The following is an 18,542-nucleotide window of genomic DNA, read 5'->3' as shown; positions in this document are numbered from 1 at the left end:
CCCAGCTCTGGCTCCCTTCAAAGCAGAAAGTCGTTTACTTTCCAATTGCCCAAACACGCTCCATCAGAGTCAGGGCCAGGCACACCCCAGGGACAGGGGCAGAGGCCAGGGGTCACGATCTGCTCAGACCCAGGCTAGAACCAGAAGGTGGACACCCCATTCCCTGAACAGGGAGACACAAAAGCCAGCCCCTAACAGCCCAGTTTGTGGCTGAACACAGCTGTTTGCCCCAAGTGCCTTGGGGGAGAAGGAACAGAGGTTTGCAATCCGAGCTCTCACAGAGCTGGTGTCGCCAGGCACGCGGCTCAGTCCGCCCCAGGGGACACCAGATCATGGCGCCCCGGGCTCCCTGGAGGGCCATGAGCCCGCCCTGGACGGGCTGGCACAGACTGGGGCCCCGCTCCGTGCCGACTCTCTCATCACCAAGCAAACACCACACTGTGTTCCTGGGTTTTCCTGCAGCTGAGAACCAACTAAGAGCTCATGATGGTGCCCGTGAGGGGTGATCCCCTCCCAGACGCTGCAAAGATGCAGCCCGGCATGGGCCATCCCCCAGGCGCTTTACAGCCAAGGCTCAGGGCGACAACCCTCAGAATACTCCGACCCCAGCGCGTTAGTGAAGCCGTAGTCCTCGTGGGCCCTTCATGAGCACGGCCTCATTCAATCCCGCAGCAGCAGCCCCGAGCGGCGGGATCAGGACCAGCCCATCTACAGACGCAGACGCGGAGGCTGGAGAGGCGAGGGGACTGAGGAAGTGTCCGAGGGAGATTCAAATCTGTGCTCCCAGCTACCACAGCAGCACCACTGCCCTTGCCCACCCTCCCGCTGCCACTATAAAATGGGACAAGGACACGCACCATCAGGGGCTGTGACACTCAGAGACAATGTGTGTAAAGCTCAGTTCACAGGTTCCGGCATGCTGAAGATGCTCTCAGGATGGAAACTCTTATTTTGTTTAACACCCCCCAACCAGAAAAGGGGAGTGAAAACACTCTGAGCCAAGCCTTCACTTCCTGGGGGCGAGCCTGTGCAGCTCATGAGCACCGGACCCCTCTCTCAGGAAAACCCGGGGCCTTCCCAGGCCTGGGTGGGCATCCCGTCAGCACCCGGCCACCCCTGGGCACCTGTCCCCACACGGCAGGGAGGTCATGGCACCGGGTGGGTTTTCCTTGGAGGAGCTGACTGCCCAATTAGAACATTTCCAGGGCCGGACTGAACGCCCTGAGGAACTTCCAGTCTGCTCCAGAGGCCCCGGCAGAGGGCGGGCCAGGCGTGAGCACAGCCACTGCCACCCAGGACAGACCTCGGTGTGCAGAGAGGGACAGACAAGGGAACAAGGGCCAGAGACAGATGGGGGAGGGAGAGAGGAAGAGAGCCTGGTGGAAGGACAAAGAGGAGCAGAGAGAAAACGGACTAAAGAGAAGAAAAGGGAGGCAGACAGACAGATGCAGAGAGTGAGACGGTGAAACGGAGAGACAGAGAGGATGAGAGAGACAGTGAGAGACAATGAAGAGAGACAGATACAGGGACAGGAACGGAATAACAGGAAAAGACATGCAGACAGACAAGGAAATAGAGTGACAGAGACACGAGGAGGAGGACAGCGAGAAAGAAAGGAGGCAGAGGCAGCCACCCAGAGACGCAGGGAGAGCTTGATGGGGACAGAGAAAGGCAGGGAGATGCCGTCTCACAGGCTGGCCTGGCCAGGAATGTTCTGGAGACAGATGTGCCCACAGCCTGCATGTCCTCCTGAGGGCCCACACGCCCTCTTCAGCACGTGGCACTGGCCTGGGCTGCAGGAGCCCCAGGAGACAAGCTCACTGACTCGCTGTCTGTCCTGAGCTCTGTCATTGCTGACTGGGTGAAGTGGGCTCCCAGGTCCACGCGGAGCTGCTGCTGCCACCACACAGGGACACGTGTTGCCAGCACTGTGTCACCCTCCCCACAGACGAGGTGGGGCCTGGCAGGTGCCATGTATGTCTGTGTGTGTCTGCCTACACACAGGCACAGGCTCAGCAAAGCAGCTGCCTGGCGCAGCCCAGCCTCCCCCTCTGCTCATCCAGCGCCCTAGAGCTGAGGGTCTGCTGGGGGCTCGCAGGGGGCAGGGAGGGACCCTCTCAGGGCAGAGGGAGCTAAGCCACTAAAACAAACATGGCAACAAAGAGGGATGTAAGACACTACCTGATAGTGGCACCAACACGGCCCTCGCAGCCACACCATAAGCCCATCAGACACTCCCCCTCCAGGACGGCACGCACTCAGACTGAGGGTGGAGCCAAGCTCATCACCTGCTCAGGGTCTTGTGGCTGGTTAGACAGGCCACCACCCACCACCACCAGACTCCCCCGGGGTAACAGCAAACACTGACATCCAAACCTGCCCAATTTTCACCCAAAGCTCTTCCATGCAAAAGCTACCTCTCGTAAGCACGAACATGTACACACACAGCGGTAGGCCTCGCCCTCCCGAGACACGCATCCCCCACCCCCGGGAAGGACTCCCTCAGAGGAAAGAGTCCTGGTGAGCAGGCAGGACCCCCAGCCCACACGGCCCCTCCTCCGGCCACCCTGGAGAGGCAGGTTCTCCTCCACCCCAGGCCCTAGCCCCCAGCCCCAGCCAAGGAGGCACTGGGCAAAGGGATGCGATACCAGGCATTATGGGATGGTGATAAACACAATGATGCTGCCAGCTGAAGCAGATAAGAACTTCCTAGGAAACAGCTGCTCTGCACAATCTGATTTATTCCTCGTGAGCATCCTATGAGGTCCACACGTTGTCATCCCCATGTAGAGACGGGAAACCGAGGCTGGACGTCATGCAGCTGGTAAGCGGCTGGGCCGGGGCTCAACCCTAACACTGTTCAACTCCCAGCTCTGCGGTCTTAATCACTAAAGTACCTGTGAGTACCCCGGCCTCATAAAGACACAAACTGTGGTCAGAAACACATTCAGAGACTCCCACAATGCTCCCACTCTGTAAAACACAGAAAAAGAAATAGTTCACTGAACTACTAACCTGCTTTGGAGCATTCTCTGTTCTCCACGTACACACCACTGTGCGAGAGTGTGAGAGTGCACATGTGTGACTATCAGCATGTGTGTGCTAATATGTCTGTGAGTGTGTGTGACCACGACAGGGTGTGAGGGACACGTGTAAGTGTGTGAGTGTGCATGTATGTGATGGTATACATGACCATGGGTAAGCGTGTAAGTGTGTGTGTGACTGCCAGCATGTGCATGCATACATGTACAAGTGTGTGAGGTGTGTGTATAAGTGTGTGGGTGCGAGGGTGCAGGAGCGTGAGCCGCGTGCCTCCTGGGAGCCCTGGGCCCGGCCTCAGCCTGGTGGGCGAGGCTGACCTCTCGGGAGGTCGTGAGGAGTAGTGGCCGTGGACAAGGCTTCTCCAGGAGCCGGGAGTCACGGCCTCAGCAGAGCATCCATTTTAGTAACAAGAGAAGTGGAATGACGCGGCAAATTATAGTGTCTGACCAAATAAATTATTCCTTTCATTTTACCGTTTTGTTTGGAGGAGAGCCTTAAACCTCATCTCCGAGCATATTCAGCAAGTGCTTACTGAGCAGATTTAGCGGTAATTAATATGAATTTCACTCTCCTTTCTTTCCCAAGGCGCGGGTCGGAGAAGCGGGCAGGGCAGCCTCCCAGGGCTGTGCGCCGGGTGAAGGTTTAACAGCCCTCAGACCTGTGTGAGCGAGCAGCAAGGGCGAAGGCAGAGGAGCAGAATAAAACCTTTAATTGCTGCTTCCCAAAATAACCTCAGCTGCCTGTAATAAGCTTATGCTGGATTTTAATTCTTTTCACAGAGAAGAAAAAAGCCAGATTGAAATTTCTCAAACCAACATACTTTCCGCAGGCCCCGCCCTCAGCGTCTGCCTGGGGGTGGGAGCTCCGCCAGCCCGGGCACCTCGGGCCAGGTGCAGACGGGTCCAAAGGGTCCCTTCCTCAGAAAAGCCCAGGGCAGGGGCCCAGCCGGCTCTCTTTTCTGGAAAACGGGGGGGGGGGGGGGGGGGGGGGGGGGGAGGTACTGGGGTCCAGGTTCGTCGCAGCTTTAAAAGTCCACGAGTCTTTGGACCTGCTCCCCATTGACTTTTTCAAAAATTATTTAATTTTGAAAATTGTGGTAAAATATACCTAACATGAAATTGACCATTTTAACCATTGTTCAGTGCACAGCTCGGTGGCATCAAGCACATTCACACTGTTGTGCAACCATCACCACCATCCATCTCAAGGACCTTATTTCACATTCCCAAACAGAAACTCTGTCCCCATTAAACATACGCTCACCGGTTCCCCCTCCCCCAGCCCCCAGCAACCACCATTCTGCTTTCTGTCTCCGTGAATTTGACTGTTCCAGGGACCTCATACAAGTGGAATCATACAGTATTTGTTCTCTGTGACTGGTTTATTTCACTGAGCACAATGTCCTCAAGGTTCATATATGTTGTAGCATGTGACAGGATTTCCTTTCTTTCTAAGGGTGAAAAATAGCCCATGGTGTGAACACACCACATCTAGTGTATCCATTCATCTGCTGATGGACACTTGGGTTGCTTCCATCTTTTGGCTGTTGTGAATAATGCTGCTATGAACATGGGTGTGCAAACATCTGTTCAAGTCCAGCTTTCAATTCTTTTGGGTATATACTCAGAAGTGGGATTGCAGGATCATACGTAATTCTGTTCAATTTCTTTGTGTGCGTGTGAGGAAGACTGGCCCTGAGCTCACATCTGTTGCCAATCTTCCTCTTTTTGCTTAAGGAAGATTGTTGCTGAGCTAACATCTGTGCCATCTTCCTCTATTTTATGTGGGACGCTGCCACAGTATGGCTTGACGAGCAGTGCTAGGTCCACACCCGGGATCCAAACCTATGAAGCCTGGGCCGCCGAAATGGAATGCATGAACTCAACCACTACACCACTGGGCGGGCCCCTATGTTTAATTTTTCGAGAAACTGCTACACTGTTTTCCATAGTATCTGCACCAATTTACATTCCCACCAGTAGTGTACAAAGTTCCAATCTCTCCACATCATCACCAACACTTGTTATATTTTCCATTTTTCTGCTAGTGCCGTCGCAGTGGATGTGAGTCCCCACTGACTCTTCACCACTCACTCACTCACAGAGGCCCTGGCGCAGGTGGGCTGGGCTCACACTTAGCAAGAAGTGACAATGGCAACCTGCATGTGGGCCACCGCAGCATCCGGAAAGATGGCCATGGGGCCAGGGCAACTTTGCCACAGGTTTGCACTTCTGGGCTGGCTCTGGATGAGTCTATCATTGGGTCACTCAACAAACATTATCAACATGTACACTATTCTAGGAGCTGGGAACACAGTGGTCCCTCATGGACTCAGGATGAGAAAGCGAGATGGGGGGAGCCCCCCTTGTCCTGAGAGCCCCAGTGGTTCATGTGGCTGAGGCGGGGGAGGCACAGCGTGAAGGGAAGTCACAGTGAAGAATGTGCCCAGCGTCTGAAGGGAGGACAGAGGAAGGGGGAAGCCAAGGAAGGCTGGATGGGCTGATCTGAAATGGGCTCTGGGGGCTATCACCAGGGACAATCATCACCCAGAGACTTAACTGCCCCATTCTCCACTCCTTCCCCTGGGTGACCTCGAGTGGGGAAATCTGATGGGCCTGGGTTCAAATCCACCTCTCCCACCTGTGTGACCCAGAGCACCTGCTCTGTCTGGGTTTCAGGTCCCTCATCTGTAAATGGGGATACGGTGGGGGGTGGGGTCCCACCTTTTGCAGGACTGGAGGCTACAGTGCGTACATGAGACAAAAACCTCCATCAGCCCAAATCGCCCCCGCACACCTCCAGGAGGGGCCCATGCAAAGGTGGGCCTGTTCCTCACGAATCCAGTTCAGGGGGCTCTTCCATGTGGAGACACACGCTGCCCCTCGGCCAAGCAGGAATGGCACGAGCGGGCTGCGTTCCAAGGTCCGTGAATAACTCGGCGTGGGGAAACACCAGAATCGAAAACTGGCTCTGAACTCCTGACACAGAAGGCAGGAGTGCACGTCACCTGATGGATACCACGGGATGCTCCCTCTACCTCCCTCCCAGGCCAGCCCTGGCAGGCTCAGGCTGCGGAACGGTGGGCAGGGGCAGCACTCACGCGCCCATGCTCCATCTCCCTGTCTCGGCCTCCTTCCCTCTCACAAGCTGAATTTGCTAAGTGGGTGCATGCAGGTGCATGCCAGCCACAGCTCCTCCTCACCCTGCCTGCCCGCAGGGCTGGCTGCAGGCATTGTCGCAGCTGTCTCTGGACAGAGCCTGGCTGCAGCCCAGGGCTCTTCTCTGTCATAACAAAGGCAGCCGCCTCCCCATCATGCCCAGCAGTGAGGGCCTGTGGGGTTCTCACCCCCAGCATCCTGTCCCTTGCTGGGCCACTGCTGGGCCACAGCTGGAGAGCAAAGCTCTGAGCTGCTGAGGCTCGTGCTGGACATCCGTGAACCAGCAGACGCAAGAAGGAGGCGACCCTGTGATCCACCGCCTGGCTATCCAAACATCTCCGCGCCAGCTGGAGCTCAGTCCTGCGGACAGAACACAGCCCAGGCTACGGGGGAGACCAATCACCAGACAGGAGACATGCAGGGCTCTGAGGGCGACAGGGAGGGGAGGGAGGGGCATGTGGAGGAGGGCTGTGATCAAGGAAGGCTTCCTGGAAGGGGCGGGCAAAGGATGAGACAGGTGCATCAGGGAGCTGCACAGCTATTCTCCGGTGAGAGGTGTTTTCCCGTGAGGCCAGCGAGTGGCTACAGAGGCCGACGGGGCCAGGTCTTGGGCTTTATCCTGTGGGCCAATGTTTCTAAAACCTGAGTTGATAAACAGGCTCCTTCAAAAGCAATGAATTCTTTCAGACTCTTAGCTGCAGCTTTAATTCTGCCCAAACCCCAAAATCATACTCGTGTGGTACCAGAGGCCTGGGGACTCCGCTGTGAGAAATGCGAGGGGGACATCCCCCTCAGTGGTGTCGCCGATAAGGGAGCTCTAGTCCTCACACCTCGCTGTGGTTTGGACATCACGCCTCATGGCAAAGTCCCGTAGGGCGGGCTTAAATTCTCAAAGGCGTTCGAGAACACCTCCTCAGAGCTGGATCGAGAGACACTAGTGCAGGCCCAAGGTGGGCAGGCAAGGGTCTTCAGCCAGAGAGCCAGCGATGGGCGCTGGCTAGAGGCGAGTATGGGGAGGGTCCCTCTGGAGCCACAGTTTCGCCATCTCTGGGGCCCAGTACTCATGACATGGGAGCCAAAGCTCAGAGGGCAGGCCTGAGGACCACCAGCTTCCTCGGGGCGGAGCAGACAACTACTTGTGCAAGAGACAGGCTCCACTGCAAACAGCCTCCTCTGGGAGAGCTGATAACCCTCTGGATCCGCATTCACCCCACTGTCCCCACCGCCCTGCTCTGAGCTTGGGGAAAAATTAAATTATTTTTTGCTTCCCTGTTCACCTCTCTCTATTACCAGGTCACCTCTCCCACATGACAGCCTGACAGTGAACTCAGTGTTCACACTCATAGTGTCCTCATGCGTGTGCCTTATCTCCTCCCACCAGCTGTGTGATGTGGGGTAAGTGAGTTGACCTCTCTGAACCTAAGTTCCACTGCTTTTTTGTATGGGACACACTCCACTGTTATAAATAAAAGTCACCCCGATGTAAGTCACCCAAGATATGAACACTTAGATTTCTGTAGCCAATAAATCAGAAAAGCCTGTTTTTTCTTTATTATTTAAAGTAAATTCACCATGGAACTCCACTAATTAACTGCCTTTGTGCAGAGAAAATACAGATATTTTGATCTGTGCGTGGTTTTACAGGAAAGGAGTGAACTGCCCAGCAAAATGGAAAGCCCAGAGGCACCACACGTGTAAATCCTGCCGTGGGTGCCGATGCCGGGTCTGCGCAAGGCGGGCGCAGAGAGGAGAGCCCCTCCCTCAGCCTGCGCCGTGGGCACTGTTCCCCGTCCCTCCTGTGGGAATCCCACAGGCCTTTGTTTCCATGTGCTCCGTCAGCTCCCAGCCCAGAGGGGGGCCTTGGTCACCCCCCAGCATTCCCTGGGCCCTTCCCTAAGGCCCATTTCTCCCCTCCAGAGCCCAGTGGGGGAGGTCTTGTGATCAGAGAATCCGGGGGACCCTGCCTCCCAATGCAGGTGTTCCAGAGACCTCCCCGGACCACTCGCTTCTGTGTGCTCCCAAGTCCACAGCAAAACAGCTACAAGCAGGCAGATCAGAGGGATGCTCAACGACCCACAAGTCCTCTCCCAAAAGTCAGCTCAGGACCAACCCCTCCTCAGTGTAAAAGCAAACTTCGGCATCTCTTGAGCAAGAAGTGTCCCTCTCTGCCTCTTCCACAATTGCCCGGTCACTAGAACCTACACCCAGAAACAGAGGCTAATTTAATGATGGTGGGGGGGGGTCCTCTCTCCCCCAGCCCCCACATGGCTCCGGCCCCTTCCCCCCACCACTATGGCTAAATTTATAGATTTGGGATTGCTGTAAATTATAATGTAATTAAACTGCGCCAGGGGTAGCTTCCCACAGCAGAAATTAAAAAGCAATTCAGGTAAATGATCTTTAGCTACTGCGGAGTGTCCCTGCAGAACTCATTAATTTCAGGGACCAAACAGCATACCAAAGACAGCGGCAGCCCGCTGCATGTCAGACACCGCCTCACCCTGGAAACACCAGGCTGCCACCCTCCACCTGCCTCTCAGTGCAGACTGTGCACACCTGTCCAGGGCCCCCACACCCTTCTGGCTTGCCACTCCTGGACCACTCCATGAAGACGCTCATTGGGGAAGGGGGAAGTTTTGGGGGTATCTGCAGAAGAGCCAGGGTAAGAGGCAAAAGATGGATTTGGCATGTATTTAAAATAAAATCAGACAGGAAATTAGCTATTTTGGTTGCATCAGTACCATTTCCTCTGAAGCTTTGGATTCCCAAAGCCCAAGGAGGTATTTTTTTTAATTTTCTTAATTGCACCTAACACTGAAAAAAGAAATGATTGCATAGAAAGAAAGAACTGGAAAGAAATACGCTAACACATGAAGGATGGGAGGTAGAATTGGGTAAGAATGCAATAATGTTCATTGTGCTTTTCTGAGTTAATCAAATTTTTAGATTGTTTAATAATCAGAAAAAAACATGTAATTTGCAGGCGCATCCTTGTCTTCTGTCCTTACAACCTTCAGCTGTATAGTAAGGGGCGGAAGAGGGGGATGCCACCATCTCTCTCGGTGTTATTTGTGGCAAGTGGGCTCCAGGAGTCCCTGGGATGGGGGCAAGGCTCAGGGCAGGGGACCTGACAACATGAAGTTCTGGAGCCCTCAGCCCACCAGGCTGCCCGCTAACATTTTTCCAAAAACCCATTTTGTCCCTGTGCCTCGAGCTACAGCCCACATCTGCTTCCCGGTGTTGCCTGGAGCGCCTGCTGTGTGCAGGGCACTGCAGCCACAGTGCGGCCGGGGGACCAGTGATGCTCTGGAAGACTGCTCCCAGACACCAGACTTCGAGCATCTCTCCTGCCAGGCCCTGTTCCAAGAGCTTCTCTGATAACAGCCTGTAGTAATCGCTGCCCCCACCAGCTGGGCACTTTCAGATGGACACTGAGGCCCAGAGAAACAAAGCTACTTGCTCCAAGTCCCGAGCAGCTGGCCAGTGGCAGAGCGGGAACACGAACTAAGCCGGGCCTGAGCCACAGCAGCCTCCTCTCCAAGTCGGAGGCGTGGGACACAGCAAAGACTGGTCAACCAGCAGTCTGCTTCCCCAAGGCCACTCTCTGCCCTGCCCCATGGAGTCTGAGCCATGACATCCACGGGGTACCATGGATGGTGGCCCGGCTACGGGGAAAGGGCCTGCTGAGACCAGGGAGGCTCCACGTGACCCACCCCACTGCAGTCCAGCTGGGGAGGCCACCTAACAGTAAGAGCCTCGGCTCCCCCATCTGTAAAAGGGGACTGCATCTGCCCCTGGGGTCTAGCACAGACTTGAGGAACCTCGTACAGGGCTGGTTGGGGCAAAGCAGAAAAAAGGGTCTTTCCAAGTAGCTGTGATTGTCAGTCCCCCATCCCTTAATGAAGGAGGGGCAAAAGAAGGGGGACGGGCCAGGCGCCTTCTCCTCCTCACCCTCACATCTACCTCTCAGCCAGGTGTCCCGGGGACCCCAACATGCCTGTGAGGCTGGGCCCGGGGGTCAGATGCCTGCCAGATGCTGTTTACCAGCCCCTCCGCGGGTCTGACAGCCTAGGCCAAAGCAACAACAAACACCATCCCCAAAGCTGAGATTCCCTCTCAGTCGCCCTAAAAGTCTGTGGGATCTGCTGGTTTCTTCTACAGTGGAAGTTCACTCATTATGCTGCTTGGCTGAGCCACGGGCCCATCCCTAATTTGGACATTTTTCTCCCATCATGCAGTCAAAACAGGAAAATACATCACACACCAAGTCTAGCAAACTCGATCCATGAAGTCCAGGAGCCAGTTAATCACCGGGCCGTGGGCACCTTTGCAGCCTTCAAAACCTCCCCGGCACAGGCGTCCCCGGGAACGCCGGCCAGCCACACCGAGCCCAGCTGCCAGGCGGGAAGGAGCGGCCGGCCCAGGCTGCTGTGCTGGGCCCCGCACACACTTTTCCCGTTTCCCGGGAGGGGGCTGCTCCTGCCTCTTGGCAAGGCATCTGAAACCACAGCGAGGCCACACACCAGTCCATGAGTCTGCACATGGCAACCCCTTCGAAAGGCCTCCTGGTCACAGACAGATTGAGAAAACATGCACTTAAGCCACCTCAGCAAATTGCTCCTTCGGCAGCTCGCTCGGGACTGCACACCAGGGTCGGCCAGGGCTCCTCCTCCACGCCCCATGCTCCCTGCCCGCTCCGCCGCGTAGATGGCACAGGCCCCTGGGCGAGGGACACCTGAGCGTGTGTCTAAGGAAAGGTCAGTCCCTCCCCACTGGGAGAGAAGCCACTGTCTCCTGCACCCACTCCCTTTCCTTCTCCACGGAAGTTTTTGCCCCCGCGGCAGGCGAACTCACAAGAAGAACGGCAGGCACACACAGCGCGCGTAGACGATGGCCCGCTGACGTCCCACGGGTCATCGGAGGCCCACACGCCCACAGCCAGCCTCCCTGGGGTTGCAGGGCGCAGTTCCAGGCCAGGAGCCCACCCGGGGGAGAGCGGCAGGCAGCCCTGGGTCTTCTCTGCCACCAGCTTCTTTCCCCGGCATCAGCCTCTGACGTTAGCGCCTGGAGAGGGGACTAATGCTCACCAGCTGGCTTGGTGGGTTAACCCTCTCGGCTTCCAGGGCGTCCAACTGGGAGGAGAACTCACAGTGCCCCTAACAGGGGCCCCGGAGCCGAATCGCTGTGAATTCAGCAAATCTGAGGGCAACAGCTGAGAGTTCAGCTTAGAGGAGACAGCGGGGCCTGGGCGGGTGAGGGGAAGAGAAACGGTTCCTCCCTCATTCCACCGCCCTGATTCTAAGAGAGCCGGGAACTCAGACTCAGCTGAGAAAACCAGACAGAAGGCAAAAGGGACCCCCTGGACATTTCTTTCGCCTGCCTTTGTCAACCTCAGTCTCTCTGGGGTGTGATGCCTCAGGAGAAGTTGCTAGAGAAGGTCTCCTCAGCAAAACGATCAACAGTATCCAGATTCACATCATCTCCACTGCCACCCTTCCCTCTGCTTATGCTCATGTTCTGTTTGTATGCCCCACCTTTCTGCCTAGTGAACTCCTACTCATCCCTCAAGACCCAGCTCAGTCATGCCTCCTCCAGAAAGCCTTCCCTGCCTCTCCTCCTCCAGGGGCAGGAAGAAGCATCTGGAGCTGACCTCTCAAAGCCCTAACCATTCTGACACGCTAACCTCCTGGCTGGTGAGCTCCCTTGGGGCGTAGATGGTGGGGTATTTGCACAGTGACTGACACAATGACCAGTGAATGCCTGAAACTAGATGAAGAAACCGCCTGTTGCAAAGCTCCTCTGAGGCACTGTTCCTGAGACCAAGGCTCATATAGTGGAATTCTCTGGCCCTGCCTCTGGGATTCAGCTGCTGGCAGAAGGATGGTGAAGGGAGAGGAAGACAGCGGTGGACATAGGATACAGGAGCGTTCTCCAGGGCTGCACGCTGGCACTCTGATCACCTCCTGTCAGGTCTGAACAGCCACTGAACAGCCGGGTGGGCTTGGCAACATGCTACCCAGTAGGCCTTCCATAAACATCCAAATGCTTTTTGAATGAAACAGAACTGACTAATTGAATTCCGCCTTGAAGGAGCCTTGGGATTTGAGAGGCAGAGGGCCTAGAGGAAGACACTCAGGCGGGAGAGGTCCCCTGCAGAGACTCGCCTGGGAGCACAGACAAACATGGAGGCTCCGCAGGCCTTGTGTTTGGGTTGGGGTGCAGGGAGGGAGCAGGGGGCATGGAGGGATGGACACAGCATGCTGGCAGACCCTGTTGGTCTTGCAGTAAGAGACAGCCTCACTCCCACCTGCAGACACCCCCTCTGTAAGGAGGTGGCCGGCGTCAGGGCCCAGCCTGGCTCCCTGCTCTGTGTGCCCCAAATGCCTGAGACCTTCAGCACCTGCTGAGGACCCAGCCAGCTGAAAAGATCAGCACACACCCTGACCTCTGCTAGGGAGCAGGGCTGTGTTCTTAGAGATTTCTTCTCAGATGGGAAAAAAAATCTCAATGCAAAAAAAGCAAAAAGCAGCCCTGGTATCAGACACAGGCCCGTGAGTGCCAGGGCAGGTGCTGTCACCCGCCTCCACCTCCTCAGGCTTGGAGGAGGCGCCGCCACCCCACGGGGATGGATGCTGGAGCTCTTTGGAGTGTTCTGGCTCTTCCCGCCGCCTCTCTGCAAGGGGCTGGGCCCAGGGCTCAGGCAGCTCTGGCTTTTGCGAGACACATGCACAGGGCCAAACGGTCACTTGAACTGAGAGCAGGATGCCTGGGAAGGCACGGGGCAGGGGAGGAGCACAGGCTCTGTACCCAGGACCCCATCGAATCCTAGTCTTCCCCTGGCTCATGGTGACCTGTGGGCAGGTTGGGGGACTCCTCAGAGCCTCATGGGTAAGAGTGGGGCACAAAGGCTTTAGGACGGTGCAGCCACGGTAGGTCCTGGGGCATCCTGACTGCCGGGCCATCTGGTGGCTTAGGTCTCTTAGGTTTCCCCTAGTCAGGGGCTGATGATGCTGTCCCCTCAGAGGAGGCCCTGGAGGGGAACCAGTGGTCTGGGTCAGGTGGAGAAGGAGCATTGGGCAGCCAGCCCAGGATACACAGAGTCCGAGGACAGGTGAGCTGTCGGGTAGGCCATCAGGTGAGCCAGTCTGGAGGCAATGACATGAGCATGGGAGTCACGGGGCAGACACCTCTGACCCCCAGATGAGGAGGTGGCCTATGAAGGAGGCTCCACTGAGAAGAGGAGGGAGCTGAGGACACACCCCTGGGGCCTCTGGTCAAGGGAGAAGGGAAGGACAGGGGAGCACACAGCGGGCGCGGGGTCCAGAAGCCAGGGAAGGAGACTGCTGGAGACTGTAAGAGGAGGAGTGCAGACCACCCACTGGACCGAGCAGCACGGAACCTCACGGAGCTACCTGGGCGAGGGGCTGGGACCTGGTCCTGACAGACGTGGACTCGTAGACAGGGAGCACAGACGGCCCCATCAGGGATGATGCTACAACGGGGAGGAGAGAGAGGGCAACCAGAGGGCAGGGGGTACAGGGGTGCAGGGGGAGCTCCAGGGAGAGACCCGCGGTGGGTGGCAGGGGCGGCTCTGTGCTGTGGCAACGTAGCCTCGCTGACACTTCATTTCCCACCACTCCCTTCTCAGCAGGATTGCGGCCAGGGTTGGCCTCATCTGGATTCCGAGTGAGACCTGGAGGACGGAGGGTGTAAGCAGGGTCGTCGTCCAGAGCAGCGGCAAAGTCCCTGCATTTCATCATAACACCAAGACCTGATCGGTCTCCCTCTCACTGCCTCGCTGCGCATCCCGACATCCACACGGCTGTGTGAGCCAATATTCCCAAACAACCAAAGTGCGGCGATAGAAAATAACACACGGGCGAAAAGGATCCATTCAAAGTGCAACACGGACCGCCGGTGTTCATGGGCAGAACAGGGCAAGGTCTTTGATGCAGCTTCGGAATCCACGTGGCAAGTAACGTTTAAGAAACAACCCACTTAAAGTTTTGGTGTATTATCAAAGAAGAATATTGGCTGAAAAGGTTTTTAAAATATCCCTTCCTAACTTTCTATCTTGTGTGAGGACCAATTTCTTCTTCATATTTCATTTAAAACAACATATGGCAAGAGACTAAATGCAAAAGCAGATAGGAGAATCGAGTCGTCTCCTATGAAGCCAGAAATTAAAGAAATTTATGAAGTATACTCCCATTCTTCTCACTAAGTTTTTTTATTTTAAGAATTTGGTTGTTTTTCATAAAATAATGGCTTCATCACTGTTATTTTCAAATGAATAAAAATTCAAATACTTTAAAATTGTATCACTTTAAATTTCTAGTAAGGTAAGTACCGATAGATATAACCCACATAAACAAAAGTTCTGTGGGGTCCTCCGTAACCTTTGAGGGAGCTCAGGGTGGGGAAGCCTCGGTGGAGGTGGGGCAGAAGGTACGCCCACCCTCCGCTCGGGGCATGTTCGCTGCTCAGGGCACCCTGGCGCCACAGACAGAGCTGGCTCTTCCAGCTCCCAGAGCTCCGGCCAGCGGCAAACACAGCTCCCAGGGAAGGCTCCTGTGCAGCTCCCCGCCCGGCGTCTGTCCAGTGTGAGGCTGGGCGGCAGCAGAGGGAGACAGACATGAGCCCTAACTGTCCCCACGGGTTCTGGGTTATCCACACTCTCCTCCATGTCACGCCCAGCCTTCCCTCCCACTGCAGATCCCATCGACCCACAGCAACTTTGGCCCAACACCGGATGCAGAGGCCGCAGCCTTCCCGAGATTCCACGGCTCCCACCGCTGGGCGCGGCCCGTCCTGTCACAACTCCGTCGTGTGTCACTCACAGTGGCTCTGCACCCCTGATCAGACTGTACCCAGTACAGGGCTGGGTGTCTAGGGCACCATGAGGCGTGTGCACATGGCCCTGAAAGGACAAGCAGGGTCCCTCCTGGTAAAGGGCAGACGAGGGCATTCAGGAAAAGGAGAGCCGCCCCAAGGGGCAGAGGCACGGATGGCGGGCACATGGAGGGACGCCATGCGGCCGAAGAGGCGGGCAGGGGCTGAGTGTGCCCAGAGCGTGGACTCAGCCCATGATGCCGGCCGGGGAGCCACCACAGACACCCATGGTCCCCTCCATGGCTGCGGGAGGGGAGTTGGGGGGCTGTCTGGAGGGCTGCATCAGGTTGAACTCACTCCCACCCCAACTTCAGGATGGGGCGCGGTGATTTGTGGCTCCTGTTACAGACGGGCTGCGGCTCCATAAAGGCCAAGTGGCCGCCAGCTGGGACGCCTTCTCGCCCGGGCTTCCCCATGCTTTTACGAGTCAACATTTCTCCAAAGACTTACTGTCCACACAGGCCCCTTTATGCCCCAAAGGTAAGGGTCGAAGCGGCCTTATAACTGCCGTTACTTATCTTTACAGCGGCCGGTGAGAGCCCGCGCTGCCGCGGCAGAGCTTTCATTTCACTGTGTATATTTTTAGTGACGGCTTATAAATCAGGCTCATCCCTGGGGCTCAGGGTCTGGGGTCTCCTCTATTCCAGAAGGTCAGGCTGGGAGAACCATCCCGGTCCCCCTGTCCCTGCTTCTCTGGGCTTTGGGCACTAATAGGCCTCAGGAAGGCAAGACACAGGAGCTTGTCTCCGAGGATGCACCAAGGGGATTGTCAGGACCCTCAGTCCATTTCTGGCCCTTTCTCTAAGCAGCAGCAGTCCTGTCCTCCTATCTTCTTCCCCATCAAACCCTACTCTCAATACAGAATCTGATAAACTCATTCCCACTGAGGCACTGATGTCTGCCAACAGCCAGGTTGTTTACCACCTTCCCAGGGCGTATTCATCGTACCACACTCATACACTCTTAAGCCATCAGAATTCATCCCTAATGATGAAATCACTGACAGGGACACAGGAAAGGATTCCTAAACTCCCAGAAATCATGACTTGTAAGTACCCACACTTCTCTCTCTGTGTAGCAGACGCCATTGGTACCCCCTCACGTCCCCTGTCCTTACCAACTTCCAACCACTAGCACCTGTGGTTAACTGTCTCAGGGTTTTCCCTGCCTCCAAAGCCCTTTGGCCAACTGCACAGCAGGCTGGAAGTGCCACTGCAGGCCTGGAGCAGGGGCTGACAGGGGCTGGTGTTCAGACCTTGGCTCCCAGGCCACTTGGGTGGGACAGATCCCAGGGGCTCTCGGAGTCTCCGCATCGGATGACACTGCTACAGTTCTTGGTGGTGACTGGCTTGCCAAGGCTGAGGAGGCTGGAGGTGACCTTCTTTCAGGACGAGGTGGCCCAGGGGCTGCCACAGCCTGGTGACCTGGGGGAGAGGGGACTACGCTCAGGAAAAACGAGAGGCAGTGGAGAGACAGGTGGTGAGGCCAGGGTGAGAAGGGGCGCCGGAGGGTGAAGGAGCAGACGCAGCTGTCCCCATGAGACCACCGGTGGGAGAAGTGGCTGGCAGTGAAGCAGGTCCATCTGCCCCCGGCAGCCCCTAGCTGGAACGTTCTAGCACCAGCAGGGCCCAGAGGCTCAATCTGACTCTGGGCTTGGCTCTCTCCCTCCCAGACACAACCCAGCTGAAAGGATCAGGCTGTCCCCTCCCGGAACTGGGGTGCAGGCTCCAGGACAGGCGAGTCTCCACCCTCCTCCTCTGGGAAGAACCTCCCAGGCCGCTCTAGCCCTCCCCTCAGCCCCAGTGACAGAGCCCCTAGGATCACAGCACAGGGAAACGTTGACTCTGAGTTTTGTTTTGTTTCATTTTTCTAAGTTTCCGGACGCTTCCGATTCCTCCTTGGGGACGCGAGCACAGAAAACCCATCTGACCCCCAGCCCCGCCAGGTCACTCAGCCAGCGTTAGTGAGGTCCAGGCACCCACGGCAGAGTCCTGACACCTGGGTTCCCTGGCGTGCTGAGAATTCTCCAGAACGGTCTCACAGACATTGCCCAGGGACTGCATTGGCCTCCTCGGGACCTCACGGTGCTCCTGGGGCATCATTGCCCCCACGGGTCAGAGGACCCTGGTCTCTCATGCCGACTTCCATAACCCCCCGCTCCGTCTCCTTCCCCCAGGGGAACAAGGCTGATACAGGCTCCACCACGGCCAGGTGTCCCCCCCGCCCCAGGGTCAGGGCCTGGTGGGCCTGAGGAACCACCATCGCTCCTTCCAGCCTCAACCTGCTCTTGCTGCTGACAAGGACTCTCACCTTCATCGTCACACACAGGTAGAGGAGGGACTCACAGACAGACACACAGACAGGTAGGGGTGAGGGGAGAGCCCAGCTAGGCCAACCACACAGGTGAGCAGGATGGTCCAGGAGGGAACATTCCAGAAACAGAGGGAGGACAAGGCCTGCATGTCAAGGATGGGGATAGGAGAAGGGGGATCCCAGCAGCCTGAAGGCCTGGGAAGGGTGATGACCCCAGACAGAGACCAAGGGGTGCTCTGATGCCCCCTGAGAGCTGGAAATACCCCAGAGGCCCACTCTGAGGGGGACAGCCTCAGAAACAGAGGGCAGGGCCTGAGGTCCCCGTGGCTGCACCACAGTCAGCGCGTCCAGAGCCCCCGTGAAGACAGCCCTGTCGTGGGGCCTCCACCTCAGTCCTGCCCACAGCCCAGCAAGGGAGGGCATGCCATCCCCCCATGAAACACCAGGCCTCAGGGACCGCCCCGCTCCCACCACCGCAGCTCTGAACCTGGGGTGGCTGGCTCCGTAGGCTCCACTCCAGCCGCGCCTCCCGACACAGGATGGCAGGACCCGGCCGTGGCACACACGGGTGGTGGCACTGCTCCTTGGCATGAGGACGACCTGAGCAGCTCATCAGCCTCTTCTCCCCCAGCTGAGGAAGGGGCTTCCACTCTGCCTGACCAGCATGGCGGAAAGAGGCAGCGGATCCAACAGCCCTGGGAAACGCCACCGCGCCCCCATGCCCAGGGCAGAGAGCTCATTTTACATCTCCTCCGTGTGGTCATTCCTGTGGGTACCTGCCTGTCTCACCCCTAACAGGACTGTCGGTTGCAGGAAAAGTGGCCCTTGCCGGTGTGTTCTCTGCGTGACCCAGTGATAGAATCTCGCCCGGCATGCACGAGGCCCTTGATAAACACTTGTCGAAAGACAGAGAGAAGCAGGCAGAGAGAGAGGGAAGGAGGAAAGAAGAATGATCTGGAAAGCAAAGAAATCCAGCAGGAATGACCTGCATTTCATTGTGGGGATGGAACACTTCAAGTCGCAGGGTATAGGTCAATCCAGCAAAAAAGCGAGTTTCTTCTAAACGTCCTTCCCCTGCTCAAAGCCCTTCGATGGCTCCCTACTACTCATATTCCAGACTCCAAGGCTCCCTGGTAG

At 56.6% G+C, this 18,542-nt stretch overlaps 1 protein-coding gene across 5 annotated transcripts in view; it reads right to left on the bottom strand.

Annotated features, from left to right (window-relative positions):
• GLI2 (GLI family zinc finger 2) overlaps nucleotides 1–18,542 on the bottom strand; it is a 250,116-nt gene that overhangs the window by 150,690 nt on the left and 80,884 nt on the right. Inside the window, exon 1 of one of the 5 annotated variants that reach the window (XM_046659502.1) lies at nucleotides 11,055–11,075. The exons of the other annotated variants lie outside the window; for them this stretch is intronic. The gene's annotated coding sequence lies outside the window, so the exon portion shown is untranslated. Of the gene's footprint in view, nucleotides 1–11,054; nucleotides 11,076–18,542 lie in introns of those variants that run through there. 5 annotated transcript variants of the gene reach the window in all.

The sequence above is a fragment of the Equus quagga genome, chromosome 4 (assembly GCF_021613505.1).
Source record: "Equus quagga isolate Etosha38 chromosome 4, UCLA_HA_Equagga_1.0, whole genome shotgun sequence".
Taxonomy (NCBI): Eukaryota; Metazoa; Chordata; class Mammalia; order Perissodactyla; family Equidae; genus Equus; species Equus quagga.
Note: the sequence above shows the minus strand (reverse complement) of the source record. Positions and strands in the feature narration are given on the sequence as shown.